Raw genomic sequence first — 14,702 nt, forward strand, 5'->3', positions numbered from 1 at the left:
TCTTGCGGCTGCACACCCGAAACTTAACGGAAGCAGTATATTGCTCCCTCCTACGTATATCTCGCGAAGAGAGCATGAGGATAAAAGCAGAGAGACTAGAGCCCACACAGAGGCATACCGACAATCTTTCTTTCCACGAACAATACGAGACTGGAATAGAAGGGAGAACCGATAGAGGTATTCAAAGTACCCTCCGCCACGCACCGTCAGGTGGCTTGCTGAGTATGGATGTAGATGGAGATGGAACTCTATGAAGTTCACCGCGTTTGCAATTTTGGCTGTTTGAACTCGCACATCCTTTGTTCAGATATGTGTATACCGCTTGTGCAAAGGAATGGAGTGATGGGGTGGTTCGACTTAGAATGGCTGCAGTGATTGAATAGTCTTGGTTATACTCTGTACTGTAATGCCACGAGCGTTGACACATGGTACGCACTCAGAGATACGCGCTACGCTATATACGTGTGCAGCACCTTAAGGAAGGAGATAACGCTATGCTGCAGCTACACTTCTGGGGAAACAAATAGAACACCTTGAAAGCCGATGTCTAGGTAGACGTACTGACAACAGTTTCAACGTCATCCGCCAGCAGATTGCTTAGTGACATAGCTACCAATGCCCCGCCTGTGTCTACCCTTAAGGAAATACTCCTGGCCATAAGGCAGAATGCCGTGCAGACCTGTAAAGGAAACAGACACCATGCAACGGAGACGCATTCGTGCTTCCTACAGCCAATATGAGACGGGTCGAATTGTGGCCTTTCGTGTGACTGGGTGGTCGTTTTGGAGAACTGCCACACAAATTGGACATGCGTCGTCAGCTGCGCGGGGATGAAGGCAACAGTGGACACGTAAGCGTTCTCACACTCGAAGACGAGGTTCTGGACGTCCACGCAGCACACATTGCGCCAAGATCATAGTATTGTGAGGGAAGCAGCGGCATATCGTACTGCATCCACAGCACAGGTAACAGCAAACGTGACCACACGCGTGTCAGCAGGAACGCTTGCGGGCTGGTTACTAGAAGTGGAACTTGAAACACACACCCTTCTAGCCCATCTTCCATTCACGCCACAGCATGTCCGTGCACGACTCGATTGATGGCGTCAGAGGACACATGGAGAATAAAATGTCGCACCAGGGTCTTCAGCGATGAAAAAGATAATCCCTGCATGCGAGTGATGGTCGTTGCCACGTACGACGTACACTAATAGTGCATTCGTCCGAGAAAAACAGGTCGCACCCCAAGCCATATGGTCTGGGGAGTGATTAGCTACAACTCTCTTTCACCTTTGACGTCTGTAGAGGAAAGGGTAACCAATACTCGATACGTGCAGAATGTTGCTCGACCATCGCTTCTACCGCTCTTGCAACCGGATAGTGACGTGCTTCTCCAACAGGACAATGCTCGCCCAGAAACTGCCCATGATACTAAACGTGCTCAGTGAGATGTGCAGCAGCTTTCCTGGCCGGCACAATCGCCGAACTTGAGACATGATGGGACGACAAGTCCCTCGTGTGACTCGCCTATCCACAGCTCTTACAGAGCTACGTGTATAGGTCGAGCAGGTGTGGAATATCGTATCTCAAGACAGCATTAGTCACTTTTATGGTTGTCTGCATGCCACAATCAGTGCTTGCATTGTCGCCCGTGGAAACTACGCCGCGTACCAACTTGTATGTTCCAGCATGGGTCAGAACCGCTTGAGCTATTAATCTAGAAATTTATTTACTCCATATACTCCATACTTAATGTTCCTACAATAAATTTTGAATGAACTGGAAAATTGTCAAATTTTTTTTCCGGTAGCATATTTTGGAAAATGACAAACTGATTTTGCCGATATTTACTAATAAAATCGGAACCAAGATAAACCACAAGTCTCACATACGTCACTGGGTGAAAACATTGTCAATATCGAGATTTTCACTCTGCAGCGGAGTGTGCACTGATATGAAACTTCCTGGCAGATGAAAACTGTGTGCCGGACCGAGACTCGAACTCGGGACCTTTGCCTTTCACGGGCAAGTGCTCTACCAACTGAGCTACCCAAGCACGACTCACGCCCCGTCCTCACAGCTTCACTTCTGCCAGTACCTTGTCTCCTGCCTTCCAAACTTAACAGAAGCTCTCCTGCGAACCATGCAGAACTAGCACTCCTGAAAGAAAGGATATTGCGGAGACATGACTTAGCCACAGCTTGGGGGATGTTTCCAGAATGAGATTTTCACGCTGCAGCGGAGTGTGCGCTGATATGAAACTTCCTGGCAGATTAAAATTGTGTGCCGGACCGAGACTCGAACTCGGGACGTTTGTCTGTTAAGTTTGGAAGGTAGGAGACAAGGTACTGGCAGAAGTGTGGGATCCGTACCAGGTCGGGTTGACGGAGGAGATAGAGAAGATCCAAAGAAGAGCGGCGCGTTTCGTCACTGGGTTATTTGGTAACCGTGATAGCGTTACGGAGATGTTTAATAAACTCAAGTGGCAGACTCTGCAAGAGAGGCGCTCTGCATCGCGGTGTAGCTTGCTCGCCAGGTTTCGAGAGGGTGCGTTTTTGGATGAGGTATCGAATATATTGCTTCCCCCTACTTATACTTCCCGAGGAGATCACGAATGTAAAATTAGAGAGATTAGAGCGCGCAAGGAGGCTTTCAGACAGTCGTTCTTCCCGCGAACCATACGCGACTGGAACAGGAAAGGGAGGTAATGACAGTGGCACGTAAAGTGCCCTCCGCCACACACCGTTGGGTGGCTTGCGGAGTATCAATGTAGATGTAGATGTAGAAGTGAAGCTGTGAGGCGGGGCGTAAGTCGTGCATGGGTAGCTCAGTTGGTAGAGCACTTGCCCGCGAAAGGCAAAGGTCCCGAGTTCGAGTCTCGGTCCGGCACACAGTTTTAATCTGCCAGGAAGTTTCATTGTCAATATTACTTACAGTACTTTCTGTGTTAATGCATGGTGTCATACCATCTTATTTACCTAATTACTGTAGAAAACCGTCTATCACTATCGGATACCTACAGAAACTGGAGCACTTATTGCGCGTCCCTACAGCAACAAAGGCCAGAATACACTCACGAAAGAACGGAGACCCTCTCCCCCTGCCTATTCTACGCTATAAATGTTGTAATGCCCCAATGAAATCTACCCAGGACGTCGAATTGGTCGCGATTACGCTGGTGCATGGCTGCTGAAGTAAACGGACTTTTCTAGATTGGATTAAAGTTTGAGACTGGTCGAACGTGCGCCTTCATATAAGAAATGTAAAATACGGATAATCTGGCAGCTCGGGTCTTTATACCGCAAGTATGCATGTTAAACAACAAGACAGAACCCATCTCCGATTACACACAAAGTCAAGTCACGTTAATGTGACCACCTGTCAAAAGTCTGAATAACCATCTGCTGTATCGTGGACGTACAGGAAGAGTCAATGCAGTCCCGTGGCCAGCTGTGCTAGGTTTCTCGGTTGAGGAAACCACGGCGCGAAAAGCCCGATCGATGAGGTCCCACAGATTTTCGACTGGATTTAAAACCGCGGAGTTTTCTGGCCACAGGAGTACAATACGCTTATCCTGATGCTCTTCGAACCACGCACGTAAACAGGGAGCTGTATGACGCGTTGCACTGTCCTGCTGGAAGTTGCCGGGGAATTTACTGGCCAGAGGAGTACAATAAACTTATCCTGATGTTCTTCGAACCACGCACGTACACTGCGAGCTTTGTGACACGTTGCACTGTCCTGCTGGAAGTTGCCATCGCACCTAGGAAAAACAAACTGCCTGTAGCGGTGGACATGGCCCCCGACGATAGATGCATACATTTGTTGATTCGTTGTGCCTTCCAGAATGACAAAATCACACAGGGAATGCCACGGAAACATAAAAATTGCCCAGACCATAACGCTCCCTCTTCCGGCCTGGATCCTTACGGCAATTGCAGCGCCATACACGCCAACAGTCATCTATCCGATATAGCATAAAACATGATTTATCTGACAAGGCAAAAAATGGCTGTAAGCACTATGGGACTTAACATCTGAGGTCATCAGTCCCCTAAACTTAGAACTGCTTAAACCTAACTAACCTAAGGACATCACACATATCCATGCCTGAGGCAGGATTCGAACCTGCGACCGTAGCAGCAGCGCGGTTCCGGACTGATGCGCCTAGAACCGCTCGGCCACAACGGCCGGCGGCTACCTGTCGCCACTCAGCGGACGTCCAGTTGCGACATCGGCGTGCAAATTCCAGTCTTCATCGCCGATGAACAGCAGGCAGCACGGGTGCATAAAGAAGGTTCCCAAATATGACTTCTTAAGTAATAGAACCCAGTACGTTGTCCTCGATGGTGAGTGTTCATCGGAGGTGAGGGTATCATCTGGAGTGCCCCAGGGAAGTGTGGTAGGTCCGCTGTTGTTTTCTGTCTACATAAATGATCTTTTGGTTAGGGTGGATAGCAATGTGCGGCTGTTTTCTGATGATGCTGTGGTGTATGGGAAGGTGTCGCCGTTGAGCGACTGTAGGAGGATACAAGATGACTTGGACAGGATTTGTGATTGGTGTAAAGAATGGCAGCTAACTCTAAATATAGATAAATGTAAATTAATGCAGATGAATAGGAAAAAGAATCCCGTAATCTTTGAATACTCCATTAGTAGTGTAGCGCTTGACACAGTCACGTCGATTAAATATTTGGGCGTAACATTGCAGAGCGATATGAAGTGGGACAAGCATGTAATGGCAGTTGTGGGGAAGGCGGATAGTCGTCTTCGGTTCATTGGTAGAATTTTGGGAAGATGTGGTTCATCTGTAAAGGAGACCGCTTATAAAACACTAATACCACCTATTCTTGAGTACTGCTCGAGCGTTTGGGATCCCTATCAGGTCGGAGTGAGGGAGAACATAGAATCAATTCAGAGGCGGGCTGCTAGTAGGTTTGATCATCACGCAAGTGTTACGGAAATGCTTCAGGAACTCGGGTGGGAGTCTCTGGAGGGAAGGAGGCGTTCTTTTCGTGAATCGCTACTATGAAATTTAGAGTGTGGTGTCACCGCCAGGCACCACACTTGCTAGGTGGTAGCCTTTAAATCGGTCGCGATCCATTAGTATACGTCGGACCCGCGTGTCGCCACTGTCAGTGATCGCAGACCGAGCGCCACCACACGGCAGGTCTAGAGAGACTTACTAGCACTCGCCCCAGTTGTACAGCCGACGTTCATAGCAATGGTTCACTGACAAATACGCTCTCATTTGCCGAGACGATAGTTAGCATAGCCTTCAGCTACATTTGCTACGACCTAGCAAGGCGCCGTATTCAATTGATAATTAATATTGTGAAGCATGTATCATCAAGACCGATGTTCTACAAATGTGGATTAAAGTTAAGTATTACAGCAACTGCGTCCATTTTCTAAGTTCTCATTTCCTTTTAACTGTTCCAGACCTCACGCCAATCTGCGTGAGCTTAACGCGTGCCTTTCGGCTTCCTCTCGTTGTGACTTGGCTGTCTTGCTAAGTCACAACGTAGAGAACCAGCATTTGAGGCTGATTGCAGTACAATTTTACTGTCGCCAACATATATTTCGCGGAAAGACCACAAAAATGAGATAAGAGAGATTAGAACTCGTACAGAGGCATATAGGCAGTCATTTATCCCTCGTTCTGTTAGGGAGTGGAACAGGCAGAGAAGACGCTAGTTGTGGTACGAGGTACCCTCCACCATGCACCGTATGATGGATTACGGAGTATGTATGTAGATGTAGATGTAGAAGGCGCCTGTTGCGGAGGCCCATACGCAGCAACGTTTGCTGAACGGTCGTTGAAGAGCCACTGTTGGTAGTCCCTTGGTTCGTTTGTGTGGACAGGTGCTCAACAGTTGCACATCTGTTCACCAGTGCACATCTCCACAGCAGTCGTCCACCCGTGTCATCTATGGCCGGTGATGCATCATATTTGCCTCGGCGCGGCTCTGGATAGCGCCATTTTGCCATGCACGGTATACTATAATCAAGACGGCCCGCGAACAGTTCACAAATTTAACTGTTTTGGAAATTTTTCCAATCTTGGCCGAAAGCCAATGAGCATGCCTCTTTAGATGTCAGACAAACAGCTCCACTTTCGCATTACGACAACGACTGCACTGTTTTCCGCCCGCCCCCCCCCCCTCCCCCACCGGCACACTTTATATAAACGACACTGGTAGTGCTGCAACTGCCGTTTGCGTGTGGTTATTGCACGTTGCCGTCGAACATATGGGGTGGTTACATTAATGCGACTGGATCCTGTATGAAAATAGAACGATTACATTGTCTGAAGCAGGTATTATATGGACTCCTGATAACATGGAGACCTGCATGGCTCCTATAGCAGTCGAACACGGTTCGTGCAAGTGAATTGTCTCAAAATCCCATCGTTGAACCTATGCTGGGTTGTTGTTGTTGTTGTTGTTGTTGTTGTGGCGGCGCTGGCGGTGGTGGTGGTGGCGCCGGTGGCGGTTTTCTGCGGTTCGGCGCTGCTCTGTCACACACACACATCTTACTGTACAACTAGCCATTTGGAAACAATAATCTAGTCCGAACAGACGACTAACACAATTAATTTATAAATATTACTCAACATTTACGACGTATTATTAGAGTCTTATAAGATATCGATGATATTCAACTCGCAAGTAGTTCAGAAAAGAGTTTAGATTATCGCTAGAAACAATATAAAATGTCTTCAAAATGGTTCAAATGGCTCTAAGCACTATGGGACTTAACAGCTGAAGTCATCAGTCCCCTAAACTTAGAACTATTTAAACCTAACTAACCTAAGGACATCACACACATCCATGCCCGAGGCAGGATTCGAACCTGCGACCTTAGCAGCCGCGAGGTCCCGGACTGAAGTGCCTAGAACCGCTCGGTCACCGAGGCCTGCATAAAATATATTCTCAGAAATTAAGAATACTGTTTATAAGACATATATGCGAATCACTTTCTGAATACATATCATCAAATATCTGAGAACATTTTTAATTTCTAGCGAAAATTAATCAGAAAGGGCTTTTTAAACTGTACATACCGACCATCCCTGTCTCTTATTTCCTACAATTATCTTTGTGCCGGTCTGGTCCGGCTTCACTGCGTTATGCACGTATCGTTTTCTTGATCTACACTAAATTTCTGTTTTAGTGACTTGCTCAGTTTCATCTTGAAGATAAACGACACGATTGATTGCTTTCTCATTTCAAGTTTTTAGTTATCTTATATATTTCGTTTAGATCGACACATATCTTCGATACAGTGTTGCGATATTAGTCTGTTCGATGTCTAACGTCACTTCATTCTCCTAAAGGTTCTCACCGTAAAGTCAGCCTTGTTCGTCTGCGATTCACTATTTGCTTTCATAACGCAGTCATCCACTGCGTCTGTCAAAAAATGATATCTTGTAAACATAACCATTTTCGTGCCTAATACAGCTATTGCGGCTTTTTTTATGTTTTGGCGAGAATAGCCTCATTCTGTATCATTCTGAGAGGAGTTCTGGAATTTTATCCCGGGACACCGAGATACAGTTTGAGGAGCAGCGGTGGTTCCTTCAGCCTTGTATCTACGCCGTCGTTGTTCAGTGGTGCTAGTGGTCTGTAATGACTTCGAGATCGTCAAAACGCGTAACCTCAAATTTAGTTTCGAATCAGCAAGCATTACCGTGTTCTTATGACTTAATGGTTGCCGTTACAGATGAAAGTCTCGTCCAAAAATTTGGAGTTTCTTTTTCACCGTGCTGTATACTGAGTTTCTGTACTCTGTGTTGTATCATGTAATAAAAATGTAATTCTGTCATCAAGCCTATAGCTGAATTCTTTAGACAAATGAAACTATATGGTTCCAGAGATCGCCTCAAGTCCCAAACTTCTATGGTGCATATACACTTTGTGATCAAAAGTATCCGGACACTCCCAAGAACATACGTTTTCCATATTAGGTGCATTGTGCTGCCACCTACTGTCAGGTACTCCATATCAGCGACCTCAGTAGTCATTAGACATCGTGAGAGAGCACGGACTTCGAATGTGGTCAGGTGATTGGGTGTCACTTGTGTCATACGTCTGCATGCAAGATTTCCACACTCCTAAACATCCCTAGATGCACTGCTTACGATGTGATAGTGGAAATGTGAAGGACACGTACAGCACAAAAGCGTACAGGTTGACCTCGTCTGTTGACTGACAGAGACCGCCGACGAGGGTCGTAATGTGTAATAGGCAGACATCTATCCAGACCATCACACAGGAATTCCAAATTGCATCTGGATCCACAGCAAGTACTATGACAGTTAGGCGGGAGGTGAGAAAACTTGGATTTCATGGTCGAGCGGCTAGTCATGAGCCACATATCACGCCGGTAAGTGCCAAACGACGCCTCGCTTGGTGAAAGGAGCGTAAACATTGGACGATTGAAGAGTGGAAAAACGTTGTGTGGAGAGACGAATCAAGGTACACAATGTGGTGATCTGATGGCAGGGTGTGGGTATGGCGAATGCCCGGTGAACGTCATATGCCAGCGTGTGTAGCGCAAACAGTAAAGTTCGGAGGCGATGGTGTTATGGTGTGGTCCTCTTTTTCATGTAAGGGGGTTGCACTCCTTGTTGTTTTGCGTGGCACTATCACAGCACAGGCCTACATTGATATTTTAAGCACCTTCTTGCTTTCCACTGTTGAAGAGCAATTCGGGGAAGGCGACTGCATCGTTCAACACGATCGAGCACCTGTTCATAATGCACGGCCTGTGGCAGTGGTTACACGACAATAACATCCTTGTAATGGACTGGCCTGCACAGATTCCTGACCTGAATCCTATAGAACACCTTTGGGATGTTTTGGAACGCCTTCTTCCTGCCGGGCCTCACCAGCTGACATCGATACCTCTCCTCAGTACAACACTCCGTGAAGAATGGGCTGCCATTCCCCAAGAAACCTTCCAGCACATGATTGAACGTATGCCTGCGAAAGTGGAAGCTGTCATCAAAGCTAAGAGTGGGCTAACACCATACTGAATTACAGCATTACCGATGGAGGGCGCCACGAACTTGTAACTCATTTTCAGCCAGGTGTCCGGATACCTTTGATCGCATAGTGTATGCAGACGAATGGAAATTTGTAGCAAGGTCGGAATTGAAACCTGGGTAGGCTGTTCACTAGCTATATGCGCTAACTTCTACGCCACCCTCGCCCAGTGGCTTTACTCAACTGGATGGACTCACCTGTCCGCAGCTTGTGGTCGTGCGGTAGCGTTCTCGCTTCCCGCGCCCGGGTTCCCGGGTTCGATTCCCGGTGGGGTCAGGGATTTTCTCTGCCTCGTGATGGCTGGGTGTTGTGTGATGTCCTTAGGTTAGTTAGGTTTAAGTAGTTCTAAGTTCTAGGGGACTGATGACCACGGATGTTGAGTCCCATAGTGCTCAGAGACATTTGAACCATGGACTCACCTGGCTCACCTTCCTTTTTAGTCCATTCACTCGTTGGCTCACTTGGTAATCTTCTTAAGCTCGAGCAGTATTGTAGAGACCTTGATATTATATTTGAATAGAACATCAGCATCAAACGAAACAGGGATTCCTGCCTGAAACGCAGGCATAAGTGCTTCAGTCGAATGAGACTGTATGATTCTTGATTCCAGAGACCATTTCAAGTCTCAAACTTGAAGACTCAGGTTCGAATCCCGGCCTTGGTATAAATTTTCATTCGTCTCTTCAGTCTGCGTATATAAATCACTAAATTCTTTCTTGTAGGGTCTTACTTAACTACCTAATTTTCCTCGATTTCCTAGGAAGCTTAGGAAGCTAATTAGAAAAGGATCTGCGTGGACACCAGTAAGTAGCTGGGCATGCAAGAACACATTCTAGAATTACTGATGGAAAATATTCACAGCTGTCACAAGAAGATCGCTACGTTTCGACGAGCCGCCTGCGTCAGTCAGTAGCATGCAAAAAGACGGGTGACAGCTGTAAACTGCTACGTTTCAGCGGCTTTTTCAGAGGGTACTACTGTTATGAGAGTGGCAAGGCTTGGAAAGACTTAGACGCGGTCCACACTAGGACTGTTGATAATTTCAAAATTATCGGGAATGCGATACATCGATATTTAAAGAAATATCACCATTGTATCGATTTGTCTATATATTGACGGAAGAAATATCGATTTACCGGCCTCTAAATACATAAACTGCTCATTGTAAACATACTGCCGGTTTTAGAGCTGTCTATTTAAGTGTTGACTTGTTATTAGATATTCTGTACATCAACAAGCTAACAACCTGCTTCTCCCCCTTATAGCAAGAATTGAAAGGTAAACGATGCACGTTTGAGCTTGGCGATAACCACTTTGCTACAAATGGTAACTGGATGTAAGTGGCACAGTAAAAGGTGTCCGATGGGTCCGTCGTTCGATTTCGTCAGATACCGGATTTTTCCGGAACACTTCATGTCGACTTCGCTGCTTTTTCATTCTGTAAACGCCAGTGACCTAGCAGTTGTTGCGTCAAAATTGCGTGGTGAAGCTAAACGTTACAGTTTCTGTTGGTACCGACGAGCGCCGCTTACATTAGCATTTTCCATCACGCGTCTCCACCCACCGAGAGACCAATCTTGTTATTTCGATTTTTGTTCATCATTTTCTGCAATTGTTTCTGAAGAATGCCGATGTGAAAAAATAGTACACTATTTGCACCTTTTAACGCAACTGGTGTGCTATTTCTTCACATCAGATATCTTGTTATTCCATTCAATCGCCATCCCCAGCGCAATAGAACTTCTTTGTGCCACCTATACTTGCTCCACACAGTCAGACTGGAAGTGAAGAAAGTTCAAAAAGTAGTAAGACCTAAAGTTCCATACCAAACTCATGGTGTACAGAGCCGTTGTCATTTCCACTCTCGTGTATGGGTGTGAAACTTTGACACTATCGCCGATATATAAAAAGAAAGTGAAAGTAAAATTATGTTCTACTATAGTTTCAAAAGAACAGTTTCATACTTTTACCGAGAATTGATATATATATAATGAAAATATCGGCAGTCGGTATTGCCATTTCGATACTGATATATCGAGATAATATGTTTAAAATGTAACCCACATATATCGATACAATTTGGAGAAAGGACAGTCCTAGTTCGCAATAGGTGATGGTGATATGCGATACGACTCGTTGCAGTAAATGTTGCGCGACGCAACGATTATCGATACGACACTCGTCTTCCCATTGGGATGATATGACATGCGATACGATACGCGATGTGATTCGCCATACGACAAGCAACAAGACAGCACGAATCACGTTTCTGTTTCAGTTTCAGCTGAAATCTTGAGCTCTTCTGAAGAGGAAGGTAATGTTGGTTATCATTATTTAAAGCTCAAAACACTTGAAAAGAAAAAGAAGTTCTGGGTACACTTGTACAATGCTACAAATATCAGACATCATTCGGCTTTTGTTTCTCGTGAGGTTTCTCAACACGAAAAATTTCACTAATTCTACAGAATAATTTCAGACAGTTTCCACTTTCTGGAGCAATTACTGCGTCGCATGGCGTATCGTATTGCTTCAGCATGAACCACGTCTAACAACAGTTACTGCAGCGCTCCATACAGGCTTGATACGAAGTGTGTTACACCTTGACTTTTGTGGCAGATTAAAACAGTACACCGGGCCGGAAATCGAGGCCGCCGTAACCTCATTCTATAAATCACGCTTCGAAGACCGTATCACCGCTTAATGCTCCACTTATTTAATCACTTTACATTCTACTTTCATTTTCTTCCTTATTTTCATATAAAAACTCGTCCACTACGATTTCAAGGATGGAACGTTAAACCAAAAATTTAAGAAATTCATTATCTTGTTGAAGGAGGAACCTAGGGAAGCCATATCCAAAGTAACCAGCTACGAACAGGGATTTGTACCTTCTGCTGCCGAGTTGTTGCATCTAGTAAACATTTGCAGATACATAACTTACACTGTGTCAGAAACTGAAAACGAGGAGAATAAGATTGTGAATGGCCGTTTACGGCAAGCGTTAGAAACATGGCATAAGCTGTGATTGGCGAAATATTAGTAAATATATCAGCTGTACTCTTTTCAAAGGAATCATTCTGGCATTTGCGTTAAAAGATTTAGGGAAACTCCGCGAAATCTTTGTCTGGATTGCCGACTAGGGGCTCTACACCGCTTCCTCCTGAATGCGGGTCTGCTCACAAAATATTTTCGTAAAATGTTATGTTTTTAACAACAGGTGTCTATTTTCAACGATAAAACAATACCGTCATCTCCAGCGGAAATTATAAAGGACCGGACAACCGTAGTCTTCGGCTGCAACTCGATTCCGACTACGCATAACTCAGAATGGTTCAAATGGCTCTAACTACTATGGGACTTACCATCTGAGGTCATCAGTCCCCTAGACTTACGTTAGAACTACTTAAACCTAACTAACCTAAGGACATCACATACATCCATGCTCGAGGCAGCATTCGAACCTGTGACCGTATCGGTCGCGAGGTTCCACACTGAAGCACCTAGAACCGCTCGGCCACAGCGGCCGACTACGCATAACTTCTTCCTGCATAGAATAAGCAACGCAATTCAACTTATCGATGTGTTTCTGGTGACTAAACAGACCAGTCACGACATAAATCATGCGTCCACATAAATCGCATTAAATCGTTGGAGAAGGGCGAGGTTGTTGACAGAGCTTTCTTGCTTGTGCTTGGCCTCTTCATGTATGCTGTGTTCTCCTTCAGACAAGTTGACAGCGGTAGATCTAGTGTTCCGTCACAATAAGTATTCCACAGCGTATTCTTCCCATGTTTGTATGTTTATACCAGTTATCTTCTTGATGTGTTTCAACTGGTCCTTAAAGTGCTTCAGCGCGGATCCATGAGGTCTACTGCCAGAGCATATTTCACCATAAAAGATTTGGCGGGGAAGCCTGGAATGACTCATGCGATGAACATGACCTAACCATCTCAGCTGATAAGCGATTATGATTGCCTCCGTGATGCTTAGACGAGCTTCATCGAGAACCGTAGAGTTGATCACATCATCGTCCCACATAATTTTCAAGAAGTATCTCATTTTTTTGTTGCTGTAAGCGCTCAAGTTTTTTTTTATATCACGTCAATAGTGTCAAAGTTTCACAGCCATACAGGAGCGTGGAAATGACAACGGTGCTGTACACCATGAGTTTGGTATGCAGCTTTAGGTCTTTATTCATGAAGACCCTGTACATTAACCCTCCTAATGGTGCACGGGTAGCCCTAGTTCTTGTATCAATACGATGTTCACAGAACTGTTGCTTCCAAGATATGAAAAGTGACCAAGCTGCTGCACTGCTGTGTCTAAGATGGAGACATTGAGCTCCGAGAGAGTTAAAAACATTCAGGTGAAACGCATTCAAATAAAAAACTCATTGCGGTGTATTTGGTTCTATTTAATATTATTGGCGGGCGTTCCCAGCTAAAGAGATTTATTTTCTGTAAAACACTCCTTGCTTTCTCTTTGTCAGCGCTCCCTCATCTGTCTGGGAAATTACACTGGCTTCTTTCCCAAAAGTGAAGTGCTCAGTACGTCCAATACAGCGAGAAGTATAGGGTAATAAGAAATATTAAAAAAAGTATCTCGATAGCAGTTTTGTGCTCTACTGTAATAAGTGGGCATGTTCCTTGACGTGCCATACCAGTTGAGAAACTTTCTGTGACGGATTTATGGAGATATTTTCAGAATTAAAAGACAAGTGTTTATATATTTTGCTTACACGTAGCTTCGCATAAATTCAGTTGCCAAATTAGCAACTCTTCAGTTTCATTATTACCCTGTCTAGTGCAATCCTTTTAAGGCACTTGGAATAAGCGTCTGTTTTTATCATATTATTCATTTGTTTTTATACATAATCGGTAATACGATTACTACCTGTTGTTCTCCATACTTCATCCATTTCAATCACTTAAGGCAAATGTCTGGATTGAGCACTGAAGTTGGTACGGCTTGTCTCCCCCATCCATGTCCGATCGGAGCTCGTGCTCTGATCGCCTCATTCTCGGCGGAAGGTAAACCGTAATTAGAATTTATTTCTTTCGATTTCTAGTACATTTGTTTTCGATACAGAGAGGTGTATAACGAGATCCTCTTGGATTTAAGAGTTATTGTGGAAAACTATGTCACTGTGACTAATGTATTGTCCGACGACGACGACGACGACGACGAGTAAGTCACTTTTCTATTTCTTCGTTCATTCCACGGTTCAAGTGTCTGTTTTTAAGAACTGATGAAACTCTAGCGCTGAAACTTCTGGCACTGATATTTCCCTAGTTTTTTTGTTTTGTACGTCCAAAGTCCACAAGTGAACTTATTATCGGTCGGACCAAAAACAGTCTCTGTGCGTCCATCTACTCACAGATGGTTGCGAGACATCGGCTGTTCAGCACAGAATGTCAAATCAAACACCTTTCAGACGTCTAAATTTCCAAATTGTTATTTTATTGGGATACCAGTTTCGGCTACATATACGCCATCTTCAGGCCCCTTGACCGACGTTAGGAAGATTCCCACCTCTGGTCCAGTCAAAATAGGGACCCGCATTCAATGACTGGTGTGTGTAGATTTTTGAGACCACCGGTCGGCAAGTGATGTCTGGAGTGATCTCTGTCTCAGAAATCTAAGGATATCAGTC

The 14,702-nt window shown here is 45.1% G+C and overlaps 1 protein-coding gene and 1 non-coding gene across 2 annotated transcripts in view; one reads left to right on the forward strand and one right to left on the reverse strand.

Moving 5' to 3' along the window:
* The window catches only part of LOC126471546 (rhythmically expressed gene 5 protein), a 191,329-nt gene that overhangs the window by 21,122 nt on the left and 155,505 nt on the right, over positions 1-14,702 (forward strand). The window lies entirely within an intron of this gene.
* Positions 1,982-2,056, reverse strand: Trnas-uga (transfer RNA serine (anticodon UGA)). Its single transcript has one exon. It is a non-coding gene; the product is annotated as a tRNA-Ser (tRNA).

Source organism: Schistocerca serialis, chromosome 3, assembly GCF_023864345.2.
Source record: "Schistocerca serialis cubense isolate TAMUIC-IGC-003099 chromosome 3, iqSchSeri2.2, whole genome shotgun sequence".
Taxonomy (NCBI): Eukaryota; Metazoa; Arthropoda; class Insecta; order Orthoptera; family Acrididae; genus Schistocerca; species Schistocerca serialis.